This window comes from Cupressus sempervirens, chromosome 2, assembly GCF_028749045.1.
Source record: "Cupressus sempervirens isolate cs-2001-9-10 chromosome 2, ASM2874904v1, whole genome shotgun sequence".
Classification (NCBI taxonomy): domain Eukaryota; kingdom Viridiplantae; phylum Streptophyta; class Pinopsida; order Cupressales; family Cupressaceae; genus Cupressus; species Cupressus sempervirens.
The window spans coordinates 352,535,256-352,553,447 of NC_143119.1; the positions used below are offsets into that span (position 1 = coordinate 352,535,256).

The following is an 18,192-nucleotide window of genomic DNA, read 5'->3' on the forward strand; positions in this document are numbered from 1 at the left end:
GTTTTTCCCTTGCTCCACGCTCTTCCTTCCTTGGCTTCCCTTTGATAGGTTATTTCATGCAAGTGATCTTGAGCATCTTCAAAGTTGGATTTCATCAACTCTAACATGGTATCAAAGCCTTCTTGCTATTGCTTCATTGAAGGATTTTTGAAGCCGTGATTTGAAGTCACAAACTCGAGTTTGTTTGTGCATTTTTTCTTCAAATCAAGGGAACAACAAATTTTCAAAGCATATTGGACACAAATGGATGGTGATATTAGATCCAGAAGGCCATTTGCAATCAGGATTCATATAAAACTTGTTGATTTTGGAGATAGAGCTCTGGGAGGCAAAAAATTTTTGGTTGCAAGCCTTTCTGTATGGTCATATAAACAATTCGACATGAAAAAAAATTAAAAAATTGCAATGCAGAGTGCACCACTGCAGCATTGTCCAACGGCCATTGTGGGGCCACCCGTGCGCAACCCGCACCTTGCCTCAACCGGTTGTGCCTCCCTCCTTCACTGTTGAGCAAATGCCACCAACGGGCCACCCACCAGCTGCCACAGCTGGGCAGAGCCCCCGTCTTTCTCCGCTCCACCGGCAGACTTCTACAGTTCTACTACCCCTATAGCCATTGCACCCAGTTAGCACTGCCTACCTTGTCACTAGCACTTTTGTAGCCCAGTCAGCAGCTGTGGGAGTGATATTTTTTTCTACGATGGTTGACTGGAAATCAAATTTAAGCTAGTGAAATGCTGACATTAGCATGACATCATCCTACATCATCATCCTTCTTGCACCTCTCCTAGGTCTTTTTGACCTACCTTCAATTTTTTAGCCATAACTTGAGCATATAGGGGTATTTTTCCAATCCGAAAGAAGTGCAGAAAAGCTGGTTCTAAGACAGAGACATTGGTGTAGGTATTTTCAAGTTTTGATGTAGTTTTATTGCCTATTTTTTCAGTTGAAGTTTGAAGTTATGTTTTTAACTCCGACATGCATATCTTTTGTGTCCCATGTCAATTTTTTGAAAACATTATATTTTTGGAAAGATGGTTTTTTTCACCTTTTTAGAAATGTGGTCCTTTTCCTTAGATTCTAGCCCATGCTCTTTCTATCATGTTTTTGGCATTTTTGCTCTATGGTGGATATCTTGGGTGTTTTAGGTCTGAGGATCATTTTCCTAGCATGGTTTCTTTTGTTTTAGGCTATACTTTCTTTTTTTGTCAGCTTTTTTCTTATTATGATCATTGTAGCTATCACTTGTAAGCTCTTTTGTATATGCACTAAGATGAAGTGTCACTTTTGCATTTCAAGTTCATGAACATTGTTTTGAGTCAGTTGTACATGCACTATTTTTATAAAGCACCATGGGGGGATAGTTGTTTTCTATTTTTAGGCCTTCTCCCTTTGTCAAGTGAGTGTCCCTTCCATGACATTAGCCCCATGCAACGTCGTTGTGATCGTGTCTTTATAGGTGTTTGTACCTCTTCCTCTCTTTTCGTTCTTGGTTCATTTGCATGAGACTTTGGCCCATCTTCTCAGTTGCCTATCATCTTACCCCGTCTGCATTAAGGGGGGGTTATGTTGTTGTTCTAATGCATCTGTGGTTTGATGGTTTGATAGTGTGAACTATGTATTCAGTGGTTGATCCTATATACAAGGCGATTGCAGTGGCTGGCTATCTATGCATTTCGGTGAGATGGATCATCTACCATATAGAAACACTCGGTTCATTTCTTCTTCTTCCATGGAGGTTCTTCAGATTAGTAGTTTCTTTCTTCTGATGACAGAGTTTTTGTGACTTCTTCATGCTTTAGTGATGTTCTTCTTGATCACTCCTTGTTCCTATTTTAGGGGACATTCCCCTAGTTGGAGGCTTCTTCAGTTCTTCACTAGGTTCTTACCTTTTTTTTGGGGGAGGGCTTTTCCCAAGTGGTTTTCTCTCTTTCCTCATTTTTAGAGGTTGCATCTTTTGCATTTGTACATGGGTACCTAACATGGCCTTATTGTTGGGACCCATTTCTGCATTTTTGTATTTCTTAGTTTTGTGAGCTTAAGGAATTTTCCTAAGTTGCACTTAAGGGGGGGTGTTAGAGTAAATAATTAATTATTAATTATTTATTCTATTTACTTAAGCTTACTTAGGTAAATGCATTTCATTTATTAGTTGTAGTCTAGGAGTTTGTTATAAGGTGTTGACAATACGGGAGTTTGTTCTCTCCTAAGTCATATTTATCCTCTCACCTTGATTCAAAGACTTTCCACCTAATGTGGATGTATGCTTAGTTGTCACACTTATCTCCTAGCATCTTTTAGCTTGTTCTAGGAGATTCCTTAAGCTCTTTATATTCGAGCTCCCTCATTGTATTTCAACATCTTATTCCATTCTCATTGTAAATACAATTTCATTGTTTTTCATATTTTCTCTCTCATGTCCGTTTAGGGTTTTTCCCTTGCTCCACGCTCTTCCTTCCTTGGCTTCCCTTTCACAAGTTATTGCATACAGGTGATCTTGGGCATCTTCAGAGTTGGATTTCATCAACTCCAACATCTACCTCATATGGACTTGTACATCTAGCAGTAGAGGTTTCCATTCAGTATAAGTCATTGGACATTGCACTAGAAAATTGGGATACAGCTCTGAAGATACTCCTGGAGGTAAATAGCAAATTTTTGGCTAAGCATGGTATTACTCCATAGAACCCTTTAACATCAGTGTCAGAAAGAGGGAGATAAAGTAAGGGGGAGATATATGTATAAAGGGAAATATGTATATATGCAGATGCTATGGGAGAATACCAAATTTAGAACCATTTTTTATTACATTTTTTTTTCTTTTTGAGAATAATGTGGAAAGTTTGTAAATAGCCAAAAAGAGGAGACTAATAATAAAGGAGAAGGGGGAAGATGCAAAATTTTGAAGATCAAATACAACACACAGGCTTAGAATGTAGAAACAAGACAAAGGATAGAGAGAATCAGGCACATTGACACAAAATTTCAGTTTCAAGAATGGACAAGGCATAATCAACTCAAAGGGAGTCATAAGGTATATTGTTACTCACAATATTTTTGAAATTTTTCATGAATACCAAGCAAATAAAGTATGTACTCAATAAGATCAAGTTCATAAATGCTTAGTTAAGTGTTTTTGACACTCATGTCAAAGGTGGAGATTGTTGATCAAAAGAATAGTCTTGACAATTGAGTGTCAACACACTTAAGCATTTTTCACTATACATGGTGAGTACACAATGTATGCCGAGCCAGAATTTCAATAGGTGCCAAGCCACAGTTGGTGCCGAGCAAGTTTGAATGTAGTGTGTGCCAAGTAATTCAGAAATGTTCATGTGCCGAGCAATGCAGAATATACATGTGCCAAGAAATACAATGTTTAATAGGTGTTGAGAAACCAAGAAAGTAATAGATGTCGAGCAATCCAGGAATCAGTTCATGCTGAGCATCAATAATGTAATGAGTGCCAAGCAACTTAGGATGAACATAAGAGTTTGTGCTTTCACAAACTAAGATGTAAACCATTTTTGGAGCCGACCTAGAGAAATTTTGAAGGAGAAAAAGGATAAGGATGAATCATTTACATTCCCTATGCAATCTACATGAAACCAATCAAAAAAATGGAGAAGACATGCAACCAATGAGAAAAATCCAAGGATTTGAGCAGGAATTTGAGATTTAATATGGATCATAGATCCATACCTAACCATAAGTCTTTTCATTCTTTATAAGGAGGTCAAATGCATCATTACATGAGTGAAAGAGAATAGTGTAAGGGGAGAATATAGTCAAATTTCAGTAAGAAAAAGGAAAGACTTAGTGGAGCAAAGCAACAATTTCATATCAAGTTGATCAGAATAGGACAAGGAAAAAGGAATATATACAGAGATCAGATCAAGCAAGGATTAGAATGAGAAGAGAAGATCTAGTGCCTGAACCCAACAATTTGAGATTGCATTCAATCAGGTCAAATGTTCTAATACTCTCTCACAATTTTATTAGATGCTAAAATCCTATGTTGATAGGTTAGCTTAAGAACTAGGTAGGAGAACCTTTGGAGAAGGTCTTGAAAATCCTATTTATTAGATGGGTTTAACAACCTATTGTAAATCCTTTAAGAGGGTGACACTTCATGTAAGTGTTTGTAAATCCTTTAACCAGGTCACTATTGACATAGTGTAAAGTCTTTAACAAGGCAAGCCTTTCACAGGGCAGACCATCATAAGTGGTTGAACATTGATTATTGTAGTGATTTTTGTGGGTGTCATCCCCACCCCAGTTTTACCTTCTTATTCCTTGAGGGTTTATGGGTTACCAAATCTTTGTGTTATGTGTTGATGCATGTTTTCATTTCATGTTTTCTTATATGTTTACATGCATGTACATTGCTTTCAGTTATGAGTTAATAAGGGTTTGAAAGGATAAAAATTGGTTACTTCTGATTCACACCCCCCTCTCAGAAGTACTCTTCCCATTTTGAACATTCTAACACTATGTCTACTAGTATTAATAGGGTAAGGGAGAGAAATTTGGCTAACCCTTCACTCCATTAGGGCTTAATGTTGTGTATTTATGAGTACATTAAAGTCCATATTGTTGAAAATTTCCTCAAGGTTAAAGAGACAGAGGATGTTGAAGATAGTGAGTCAGAGGAGTCTTGAGGCCTATCTAACATTGAAGATGGTGAAGGTTTACATTTAGAGGATGAGAAGATGATGCCAAAAGCCAAGGGGAAGGGGAAGGGTTTTTTCTATAAAACCCCGATTAAAACTCCGAAGAAGAATTTTTTTTCCAGAAAAAGGAAGTGGTGGAATTAGATGAGGATTTGTATAAAGAGGAGTCTATAGATACTAGTACTAAGGATGTTGGCTAAAGTAAGAAAAATAAAGGAAAGGGGGTGGACAAGAAGAGGAAGGTAATGCAGACCCTGAAGTATGGCAGGACCCCTATGCCCAAGAAACAAGCCAAGGTTGTTGTCTCATCTAATGAGTATGAGGATGATGATGATGAAATGGACATGGATATTCAGAAAGAGGGTACCAGCAAGATTACCAAGTTAACCAAGAAGAAATAGAAAATGAGTAAAGGTGATTAAAGGGTAGGCCAATATTGATTTCCCTACTAAATTTAATTAAGGAATAGTATGGGGATGCCTCCTCTCTAGAGGAACATGACATTGATTATGAGTCCACCTAGACTGTTAAGGCTAAGGTTTTTGTTGAAGTCCCTGTACCTTCAAAAGGTAGAAAATTGGCCTAGAAAAATATGAGTATGGATATGGTGAGGCTAGGGATTGTAAGGGAGAAAATTGACCTAAAGGTTGGAGAGATGGAACTAGGTAAAGTAGATCTCCAAGAATTCATCGATCCTTCTATGATCATTCTTAGTGACAAGAACATGGAGGGGAACATGGACTTACTAAACAATGCCAAGAATAATATTTTGGATAATTTTAGGTCCAATAAGTGGTTGTTTCATTAGTTGGTCATGGACTTGAAAGAAAATATGGGATTAGTGGAAGCAAGAATTGATGGTGACAATCTCTAGGATGTTGTCGAGTGGGACAAACCTCTTATGGGCTCTATAATTAACATGGCTACTTTCTCCAGACTAGGGGCCTAGGTGTTGGAGCAAAACAATAAAGTGAATAGTATTGAGAGAACCCTTAGGAATATAATAGATCAAAGCTATAAAATTCTCAAAGCCTCAAAATGAGCATGTCAAAATTCTCATTACTAATTTGGAAGGTAGTTTGGAGGAGAATTAAAGTTATTTCATTCTTGTGGAAGGGTCTGACAGTGTAGGTAGTGGTAATATTTATTGTCAATTTATTGGGTAATTGAAAGGTCTTTGTGTCATTCAATACACACAAGATAATCATGGATTCTTTTTCACTATCATACCCATGCTCATTATGCCTACCATTTCCATAGCTAATTTTACAATTTTGTTTTCAATTTTTCTTTGAAGTTCATTAGACTTTCTAGATTAAAGGTCTATTCAATTAATATAGTTAGATCAATTATACAATTTTCATGGTATTAATAAGAGACAATTATTGAGATATTGATATATAATTATTAGATTATTTTAGTAAAAAAAAATGGGTTGAAAAAGCGAACAGATCTAATGAGACAATAGAGAATATGTTTAGTAGGCCACTTTGAGATTATTTTTATCTTTTTACTATTGCATAAATAATGAGTCTTACACATTGAGTGAGAATAATAGGTTAAATTGAAACCCATGGAAACTGAAATCATTAAAATTTGTGTGTCCTTTACAAGCTTGGGGTGTATGAAGTTAGCTACAACAAGTATTGGTGATCTTCCCCTATTAGAAATCAAGTCACATATGAAAAAAACCATAACAAAATGGTGGAATTCTTATGTACCATTTGGGAGCTTAACATGTGAAAAATTTTCTACAATCATTATTGGTTATCCTTAGATATTTGGGGGCATCTCAAAAAATTTGAAATATTTTATCCATTTTTAGAAAGGTCCAAATAAATCTCTATTTAGAATAGGATAAAATTTGATTTGGAATTGAATGGTAAAAAATTAATTAAAAACCCAATTGGTTGGCTTTTGAGTTCTCAACTTGTAAAAGATTACATGAAAACCTTTTAATAAAAATAATTTTGGAATGAGTAGTCAAATTATAGCTTGGACTCTAAGGATTCATTTGGTTCATGGAATTAGACTAGAACTGGCTTTTGCAAAAACCAGTTTTGAAAGATGGGGGCGTTTGTGTCAAAATAGAAAAATGGAATTAGAATTTTTGAATTCTAATTTTGCCTCAAAACTAGGTTTCTATACTTCCTCAAAATACCTAGAATTATTCAAAACCTGGTTACACATCTCTAGCTATTAAGCTTGCATTGTGGTAGATGAGGAGTGAACACATTTTGTGGTCGCCATTGAAAGCAACATAATGTTGTGGAGTCCAGTTTGGTGCTTGACACCCATTGCCCCCTAGTCTAGAGAATCATTCTCATCATTACTTGCTATAAAGGTTTGTACACCACTCTCCAAGAGTCATTTTACCACTTTTAAGTCTCCATTCTTTGCCACCTAAAGAAGATGGATGCTTAAAACATCAAGCTTGTCTTTAAAGCTAAACATTGGGAACCAATGCTCACATAAAATTTCATCAAACTGGTTGAAATTACCATTCACCTCTTTTGCTACTACTTTGAGGTCCTTTGAAAATTCTTTTTGAGTTCCTCATAAAATAGGGTAGGCATTGCGAAGCAGGAATGTTAGAGATGGATTAGAATGCATCACCACTTTATGATATAATTTGGAGCATAGAATGTAGAATATTTTTGAGCCATGTTTTCAACCACAACATACTAGACTATTTTGGCAACTTCCTTTCCAAATTCACAAAAAAACTCTAAAAACTCTTTCACATCACTGTCACAAAGGAGTTTTTTAACAATCTTAAGTATAATCTTTTCTTGATGTGAGTTTTCACCCTTGGTCCAATTTTTGGAGTCTTCCTACAACTTTGTATAAAATTGTGTCTTCACACTCATCTTTTGAGTGAAACAAATAGTTCAAGTAAAATTCCAAAAATAGGAATGAAGATTTGTAAAACCTTGATTTGGCAAAATCGAGATTTGTAGAAATCCTAATTTCTACAATTCCACAAACCAAACCAACCCTAAGTTCTTGAAAAGAAATAGAGGTTAAATATACAAATGAAAATGGAAATAAATCTAAACTGTCCTACAAATAAGGCCTATAAATCACACAACCTATAGAATTTAACCCCACAAAAATGGAATGAATGACCAAAATCCAATTAGAAAATTAAGAAAGTTTGGTTTTTAAGTTCTTAAAGGGTAAGGGGAAAGAGGTTATAAATTAAAAATAAGTAATGTGGAATGAATGGCCAAAATGTAGAATTTTTCTATAACATCCCACATCTAGAAAGAAAAATAAAAACTGTACTTATATTAAAAAAATTAAAGCATGCAAAGAACAAAGCTTTGAAGAAATTGGTTTCTCATTTCATGAAAAATTAAATAAAATATTGTAAAATGATTCTTGACTTATACAATATTGAATTCATTGTTTGAAAAATAAATTATAGTGAAGATTAAACTGATATCTCCCCTCTAGTTAGTAGATGAGACTATAACTAATGTAAGAAAATACTCCAAAATTATGATGGATGATTGGAATTAACTAAAATAGAACTAGAGTGCCAGTTGGAATTTACTAATGTATTGTCTACACATGAATGTACAACTTTCTATGTGAGAGGAATCTTCTATTTTTAAAATAATTTTAATTCTCCTCCACACATTTCCTTTCCTCTCAAAAGTCAACTATTGATTGTGATTGGTTTTCTTTGTGACTTTGGAGATTTGAAGACTTGGAGCATTCTTGCACTCTTGTATTTTACTCTACTTGCATTATGGCATTCTTATCTTAGCTTTCTTTATGCTTTAGAATAGCTCACATAGTTTAAGTAGAAAGTCTTGTAATCCTCATTCTTGTTATCTTAGCTTGCATCTTGCACTCCATTTACCTTATTTTGCATTTGCATTACATACCCATTTGAGGATTCTTGTATATTGGAACTCATTGCATCTACTCTTTGAATCTCTCGTTCTATGGTGCACCTTGCAAGGGTTGCATAGCTTTGGTTCATTTGAGAGCCATCATTTCACTATTTGCACCTTTGCATGTCATAGATAGAGAGCTATAAGCTGCCTTTGACATGCTCTCATTTATGGGTATTCTCAAGAATAATGGTTTATAGAAGTGTGATACTTTTTGTACACACATTTTTGGTGCCCACCATGGGACAAGAACCAAGTTTCTAGCTCTATTTTCTACTTAAACTATATGAGATATTCCAAATTGTTGCAAATTGCTTTTCTACTATGGCTATCTCTTTCTTAGGAGCATATGCTTGACCTTCCCATTTTCTCTTGATTCATATGCTTGTTTTGGATACTTGGCATATCAATGCTTGTCTCAAGTATTGATACTATTTATTTCTCTCCTGATTCTCAATACTTCTGCTAACAGATTGAGCATCTAGGATTTTCTATTTCACTGTGCTTTGTTCATTAGAGTCAGATCTCACTATCTACTAGTTTCTTGTTATCCCCATTCTTTGATGTAATGTGTTCCTAGATTGATCACACATTAGTCAAAGAGGAGCAAATGTAATCACCCAAATATCATCATCTAGACTATTAGCCCCCTTTCTAACAATTTTGCATGATTTATCTATCACTAATTCTTGATCAAATCATTAATTATCTATTTATTTGATTATAACCTATGGTTTGACTACTATACCCTAAGTCTCTTATTTAATTAAAAGAAAATGCTCCCTTTTAATTAAATAAAGTCCCCAAAATTCCCTTATCCTAAGTGTGCACAAATAAAACATTATTCATATTTTTAAAATAAGAGAAAAAGACATTTTTGTGTACAAATGAATGCACAACTTTCTATGTGAGAGGAATCTTCTATTTTTTTAAATAACTTTAATTCTCCTCCACACTTGTATTTCCCTCTCAAAACTCAATTGTTGATTGTGATTGGTAGAGATGCTTGTGCACATGAATCACTCAAGATGCATTCTCCTCCCTTGATTATGCCTCTTAATCCCTACCATCCATTTATCTTTAAAAGGAGAGCTCTCTCCTCATATATTAGACTCTCATGATAATGTTATGCTGCAAGTTTTCTTAGTGACTTTGGATCTTTGAAGACTTGGAGCATTCTTGCACTCTTGCATTTTAGCTTAGCTCTCATTCTAATTACATTATGACATTCTTAATTTAATTTTCTTTGTGCTTTGGAATAGCTCCAAGAGTTTAAGTAGAAAGGCTTGTAATCCTCATTCTTGTTAGGTTAGCTTGCATATTGAACTCCATTTATCTTATTTTTCAGTTGTATTTCATACCCATTTGAGGATTCTTGGATATTGACACTCATTGCCTCTACTCTTTGAATCTCTCGTTCTATGGTGCACCTTGCAAGGGTTGTATAGTTTTGGTTAATTTGAAAGATGCCATTTCACTATTTGCACCTTTGCACATCATAGATAGAGAGCTATAAGCCACCTCTTGACATGACCTCTTTCATAGTTATTCTCAATAATAATGGTTTATAGAAGTGTAACACTTTTTGTACAAACTTTTTTGGTGCCCACCATGGGGCTAGAACCACATTTCTAGCTCAATTTTCTTGCTTACAATTTATTTGTATGCTCATTTCTTGTTTTTTATAGTCACTTAATGGATTCAATCAATTATTTTGGTAGGGTTCTCACTTTGGTTTTAAGGCTAAGCTTTGTGCAAATTGATTTCAAGGCTAAAATACTAGTTTTTGAAAGATTTGATCATATCTTCCAAACTACTTAGTGTTCAGATCTGAAATATATTTTGTAGGTTGGGGATGGATTTGAGATGTCTTAGTAAATTTTTAGATGTATGTGAGCTGATTTGCACCCATTATAAAGTTTTCTTTATTATTTATTTTATAAAAGATTGATTTTGAAGGAAAATAATAATTTTTTTTCAGAAAATTTTACATTTTTGGAAAAGTTTCTAAATCCTATAAGGGGTTGGATCTTTTTTTTTTTGAATTTTGAGGTCATATTATGGATCAATAACTTGATTTTCAAAAAGTGGTTTATTTTGGAGAAATGGATCCCTAGGGCACAAATTAAGAGATATTGCTAAATTTATTGTATTTTCGAAAAGTTTTTTGATTTTTAGCATGAGTCTCTTCTTTGCATTTATATTTTTAGAAATGAAATAATAGAAAACAAATTAGATCTTTTCAACTAGGTCAAAAGAAAAAAATAAAGAAGAGAGCATTTGTGATTGATTTGCACTTTTTTTGCAGACACTTGATTGGAAGACAACTTGGATTTTTTAGGCAAATAACCACTTTGTGTTGTAGGTTTTACTTAATTCTTATGCCCTAGCCTTCTTGTTTTATAAATTTTTTACACTTGCTTTCCAAAAAAAAAAAAAGAACACTTGTCAAAGATAAAAGGGCTACTAACGTGTTTGCAGGGTTGCCCAAGCAAAACAAACAAATGAGTTTTTTATCTGTCTTTTTTATTTTCAAGTGCAACATTAGATTACTTATTTCTTTTTATTAGGCACATAAAACTCATGAGTAGGGGTCCTTTTTTGGTAGGAGAGTGTTCTCTTCACCCTTTCAGTGAATCAAAAATCTTGACCCTTCATTGGATCAAAGAAAGTGAGTGGGATACTCTACTTTTTAGTGGTTTTAATTGATCTTTTTGGCATGTTTGGGGTAAGCACCAAGGAATAGGAGACTATGATTTTCACCTTATAAGGTGAATCATAAATCTTGACCTATTTGGCATGGATCTATTTTGTCAATCTCATTAGTGAGATTTTTACTTTATAGGGTTTGCTATTGATGGAAAGATACCAATTGGAATGACCCAAAGTGGGAACAAGAAAAACCTAGCTAACTAGGCCCACTATAATCACAAGCCCCTTGAATAAGAAAAAATCCTTGGGAGGCATAGCGTTTTTCTTAATCTAGGGAGAGTACTTCTGGGATTGTGACTATGAGGAAATCACTAGGTGGGAATACTTATGGTACTCTTGTGGTCACGAGGTTTGTTACTTATCATATGATAAGGTGTCCTAAAATCAAGTGCAAGAGTGTTATGAATGGGACCCTTACTAGACACTCCAGGCTCAGAGGCCACCCTATTTTTCCACTCAATATCTTTGTGCAAGGATCAATTTGAGTGGAGTACCCTAATCATTCAAGATTTGACTCAACATAGGTGTTCTTTATATGTAGGTAATCCATCTATGACAAATCAGATATCTATTGTGGGCAACCACTTTGTGTAAGGCAAGGGAGCATTGAGTTGTGGGCCAAGGTATTGAGTAATGAGTGGTGTCCTTTAGGTATAATGTTCTTTATGTGTCTTCATTTGTTCTAGACCCATGGAAATCATTTGAACATACACTTATGGTAGTTCTAGGGCTTTCCTTTTGAGACCTCACATATGCTTGTTTCATAGATGTTTGCTTTGTCTCTTTCTTGATTGCTTGAAGATTACTCTATGTGTCACTATCTTTCTTCAAAAAAACTTTCCTTTTAACATCAAACTTTATATGTTATCCACTATTGTTAAATTTTTTCAACCAAGTCAAAACATTTTTACTATGTTTCTTATTAGGAGTTTCATCATTTGACTTTTCTTGCTATGTATCTAGTGTTTGAACTTGCTTAAAATGGCTCTTGGTCTTAACACTCTTGTTAGTTTCCATCTGCATGGTCTATGTCATCTTACTAGGACCAACTTTTTTTTGAAAGGTTATCTTGATTTATTGACTAAACTCTTTGATTGGGAAAGTTATTCACTTGTAATCTCTCTTTCTTTATCTGCTTTTCTATTTGGGCTTTTTCCCTAGTTCTTGGATTGAGTCGCTACTATTGTAAGCTGCTTGGACACTTTTCTTTACAAGTCACTCATTTATTTATGCCTCTCTTTGACAAGTGAAAAATCTACCTCTCTATTTTGGACATCAAGCTATCTTATGTCATCTTATTAGATTCCTCAATTCTCCTTCATGCTTGATTTTCTATCTACCACTATGGCATTCAAACCTTGTGGTAACAAACCTCATCCAAGTCTAGATGATTATGAGTTATTCTATTTCATTAAAGAGTTTCAAGATCTATACGCTCCATACAAAGAACTAGAAGATATAGATGATCTTTCTTACCTTCATCTCAATAAGCGCGTGATAGAAATGAAGTCTAAACTTGAGAAAATGTTAGAGGAAATAATCACATGCTCACATGAATCTTTCTTAAGACCTTTACATGAAAATGAGTTATCTTCTTCAAGGCCTAACTATTATACTCAAAGACATCAACTATTTTCATCTTCTAGATACAAAGACCTCCTTACAAAATAAGTAAGTGATGCCTCCTTTGAGCCTATGCCAAAATTTCATGACAACTCTATCTTTGACCAATATGATGAAGACACGGATGCATGTTATTCACTTGAGAAGCAAAAAAATTATTCTATACATAATTTTGAGAGGACTTTTACTTTCTTGGAGGATTCTTATGAAGCCATTTTCCAACACTCCTTCCTAATGAGCTTATCAAATTTCCCCAAGTCTAGCTCATATGGAAACCTATTCTTGGATATCTATTACACTTATCATTGACATAATGAGCATAGTAATTTAGATTGCATTGATCTAAAACATAAAGTCCAAGATCTTATTGATGATGGGATTGTTGCTACCTCTAATGACTCATGTGATGAGGATACTTATCTTGAGCAAGATCATATTGATGAACCTATGTCTCGTGATGGTCTCCTTGACACCCCTACTTCTTCCAATACCAATGAACCTCTTAAAACTTCAAAGCTTCCCAACATGGCTCCATCAAATAAAAAACATAATGCTTGCAATGCCCTGCCTGGAGTTCCTTGGGAACAAGGATGAAATACAAGCCAAGATTTATTTATTTATTTTTACTTGTATGAATGCACATGACAACATCATACAGGGATCACAACGATCGCAATGAAAGACTTCACCACAATCCCGACAATCAACGAATCTCCAAACGCCACTACCAAACTTACACAAGCAAACAAAAGCCAACAATGACCATGCACATGATGAGGGCTCAAAGAGATGACCACTCATCAACAAAACACCAAGCTGGGGTAAAATGTAGAATCCTAAAATTTGGCTAAGCCTGAAATCCTGAAGCCCTAAAAATTGGCTAAGTCTGGATTTTTGAAGCCTTGAAATTTCCTAGAATCTTTATCTTATCTCCAAGAGGTCTGAAACCTATCTCAAAAGATTCATCGCATATATTAAAATACATCTTAAGTATAAGGAATTAAATATTTGTCAACTTAATATTTTAAATCCCAAAGGACTACAATAGAAACACGCAAAAAGGAATTGAAAGAAAACAACCTAAATCCAAAAAGCAACAAACAGAGTCGAAGAACACCAAAAAGGGTATCCAAAACAACTCTCAAAAAGTTTGGATCAAATCAAAAAGTGCCCACTACTAGACCAAATAGGTTTTTACAAAACCCGTGCGATACTTTAATACAACACTAAAAAGTATCACGTGACATTTCTAAAGAAGGAGGGCAACACTTTCAGAGTTTGAGCGATACTTTCAGGGTATCATATGACATTTCTCCAAAGGAGGTGCGATACTTTCCAGTATCGCATGACATTCCTCCAAGAGGCATGCGATACTTTCTGGCATCATACGACATAGCTTCTATGGGCGTGCGATACATTTTTATGTTGCACCATGGTGATAAAATGTTGCCCATAGAAACACAAAAATACTTAAGAAAAACAAAAAAGGGGAAAACTAGAGAAAAATTGAGTTCAGAACCTCCACACTAGGGCGTATTGGATCCACATAGATCAAGGAGCGAACGCTTGAGTGCATAACCAACAAGAAGCCAAGATCAAGAAGGAGATACATCTACCATCTAAAACTACAGCGAAAAAGAATGTACTAAAATAAACATCGCAGTGAACAAAAGCAACATTGTAATGTATAGAAATAACATCACAATAAAAAAACAACCAAATTAAGTATGTGGTTCCTCCCAACCATCAATAGCATCATAAGACCATCATGGATCTTAGTCATCCCCCATGCGTAATATCCCAAGCCATCGATCAGATCATCAGTACTGTCGTAATAGGGACGTCACTACTAAAACATGCAACAATATAAGCATACAGAATCTAACATGCTAGTAGAAAAGCATAAGATAATCCTACAATAGATAACATCACCTATCACATGCTAAACATCAATAAGCAATAGATATGCTACTATAGCAATTCACGTCATCTAATCATATGCTAAACATCATAATATGGGAATGTGTCAAATAAACTAACATCATCTAAACATGACATCAAAGCATTCTAATGAAAGCATAAATCACAAGAAAGAATACTATGGAACCCAAAGTACCAAGTGAAAACATCTAGCAACGGTCATACTAGGACAAAAGATCATCTCTGTACACCAGTCCCTAGCACTAGTGAAGGTAGCTACACCTCCCAACCATGTGGAACTTGTAGGCCCACACTCACTATGCTCATGGAGATAATGATCCAACCACAAACACACATAAAGCACAACTTCCATGGCTAACACTCACGCCAGACAATATGATGGCTGCAACCAAGAACCTAAGACAATGCAAGGAGTACAGGTCCTAGTTAGAGACTCAAAAGGCTACTAAGTAGGGGCTGACATCATGGAGAGTTGCTTGGCATCAAAAAGCCCAAGCTTAGATTGTCCGGATTTAGCATCCCTCAATGGAATGGCCCGACACAACATTTTATTATCTTAAGTCTTATTACCATTCACACATTTTATTTAGTTATCACTTATTTAAAACTTCCTATCCTTTGCCAACCCTATGGGACTGAGGTCACCAGGCTATGAGATAGAAGCCCCCTACATATGCTACCCTACCCTACCCATGCTCATCTTACGACAAGTGCCCGTGGTCATGCATACTCCCATCCTGACCCAATGATCATAACTTTTGAAAGTACCATGGAAGATCCGGCCTCGCAAGTCACCCAAAAAATGTACGTGCATGTACTCATGTGTGGCACACCACCATCATGAAGATCAAAACACAAGGACAAGATGAGAACACAATGTAAAACAAAACACCCAACCGAAAGCAAGTTAAGAGGATAGATTCTACACGAATCCCAAGCCAATAGAACCATACACCATAAAGTCACTCAACCGGCCTCAATCCGAGAGTATGGATTCCACATGAATCCAAATGATGCAACAATACCAACCATAATGAACTCACTCAACCGGCCTCAATCTAAGAGTATGGATTCTACATGAATACTAGCGCTCATGAAACAAAAGCAAAGGTCTAAAAGACACAATAACACCAGGTATAAAATCATTCAACTGAACACAATATCAGGAGTACAGATGCAACACTCATCCCAATGCAACATAAAAGTGCAATAGTGGTCTAAATGATATCCAAATGGATCATCAGGGTCCACAACCCACATTGTGCCAAGAAAACTCGAGAAAATAGGGCGATACACAAAATGAGGTAAAAACCCAAAAATTTGGAAAACTTTGAAATTAAAACCCATTTGACCTTTGGGCACAAAAACTCAAAAAATCCAAAAATTGATGGAATTGAACACCATATTAAAAAATGGCAGCATAACGGTGCAAAATCCCAAACCCTCATCCCGAAAAATAGGGAAATGTTCATACCCGCCCAATCGGGTAGAAGTAGCATATAGAAACGGAGGGGAACACTAGTTCTCAGCCTCCAAACAAATGAATACAAAAAATAGAAGCAAAAATAGAGTAGAAACAATAAAATGGGAAAGCCCTGCCTCACAGCCAAAAGGGAAAAATGGGAATCTGAACCATAAAATAAAATGCTGACAGAAGTGGCCGAAAATTGCAGCAATCCAAGATTTCCCTGAGCTGGATCCAATGAGCTCAACCCCACAATGATCCCATGCCCGTAGCTCCCACAAAAAATAAAGCAATGAATCCTCATGAAGAGGATTTTGGGTTTTACTCTCCAACTTTCTAATTCAAAAGTAAGAAGTGAGGAATTAAATTCTTTTTTGGATATTTATTCACTTTTCAAGTAAATAATCGATTAGGGCAATTAACTAGCCAACCTAGTTAAACCCCGAATCAACCCAAACAAAAATAGTCTATTCATAGAAATAGGAATTCATCTATGAAAAAGCTGCTAGAAATTAAAATAAATCAATTAAAAAGACCAAAAACCCAAAAACACATAAATTTCCTTAATAACTTTACGAAAATGCGAACCTCTAAATGCACAGACATGCTCACTGGTCAAATCACATAATGAAAATGAGTTCGGATTTAATAATCATCGAAAGGTTTAATAAAATAATTAAAATAAGGATGCGTCGACCATACAAGGATGACATTGGTAAAATATGAATGGCTGAATCACTAACTCCATGTGCCACTGCCAGGGATATAAATCTTACACACTAAATAACACGATCAAGTACAATTGTATATAATAACATAGCCAAAGCAATAAATGCATTAAATCACCTAATTTAACCATTTATTTAATTATCTATTTACATCACTCACATTTGCATAAAGCATAACAATGCAGGAATGAAGTAAATAACCATAGCATTAAATCCATCACCTAACATAAATAGAGGTATGTCCAAATACTAGATAATTAGATATCATCATAAAACACACTGTTATCTCAAAATGGTATCATCATGCAATATGATCAACTGAACAACATAGTAGTCTAACATCTATGATACTGAAACCAAAGTATAACATCTAACCCTTAGGTCCTCTCCAATGTAAACATAACATGAGTAACAAATATCTCTCAGATCAAAATATAACAAGGTAAATGTCCGCAACACATAACCAAATAATCCAACACAAAAAATCCATTCTAATTACTTAAGCATTTAATAATGATTGTTTAAACAACATTAATAAGGCACTTAAAACACATAAACAACCATAGTCATAAACATGACTAACCACTGCTACATGAACCTAGTCCAGTGTAGCATGGTAATAGTACATAGTGCAATCTTTGCACACATTTCAAGGTAATCATGGAACAAACTCATGTTACCACATCGATCCTGGTAACCACTAGCACAAATCTCAGTGAACCATAAATCACATCATAATTTCATAGATCAGTCAAAAGCATAATCAAAGCAACTGATATAGAAACATAAATCCAAACACCTCAACGGTGTAGACCACTCATGATCACAATCATGATCCCATCTCAAGGAGAAATCAACAAGGTTGCATCCATCAGGATGACTCACAAAAGTCAAATGGGAGAGGCACTACAATGCTTTCCACGTTGACTATGCCTATCCTCAAGGGCTGCCTCTAAAAGAAACTCAAGCTAATATTTACTTGGCTACAAACCTTTTCCATGCTACTAAGCTTAAAGATCATCAAATTTCATGTGATACTATTCTTGCTATGCCCACTTTTGGTAGTCCTTCTTTACATCTTCAAGATCCTATCATGCAAATCCCATATGTTCTTTTGTCCATAGAAGTGGCTCCATGTCAAGAGT

The 18,192-nt window shown here is 35.3% G+C and overlaps 1 pseudogene; it reads left to right on the top strand.

Moving 5' to 3' along the window:
* The first annotated feature begins 514 nt into the window (after nt 1-514).
* Nucleotides 515-18,192, top strand: part of LOC149572588 (uncharacterized) — a 52,638-nt pseudogene continuing 34,960 nt past the window's right edge.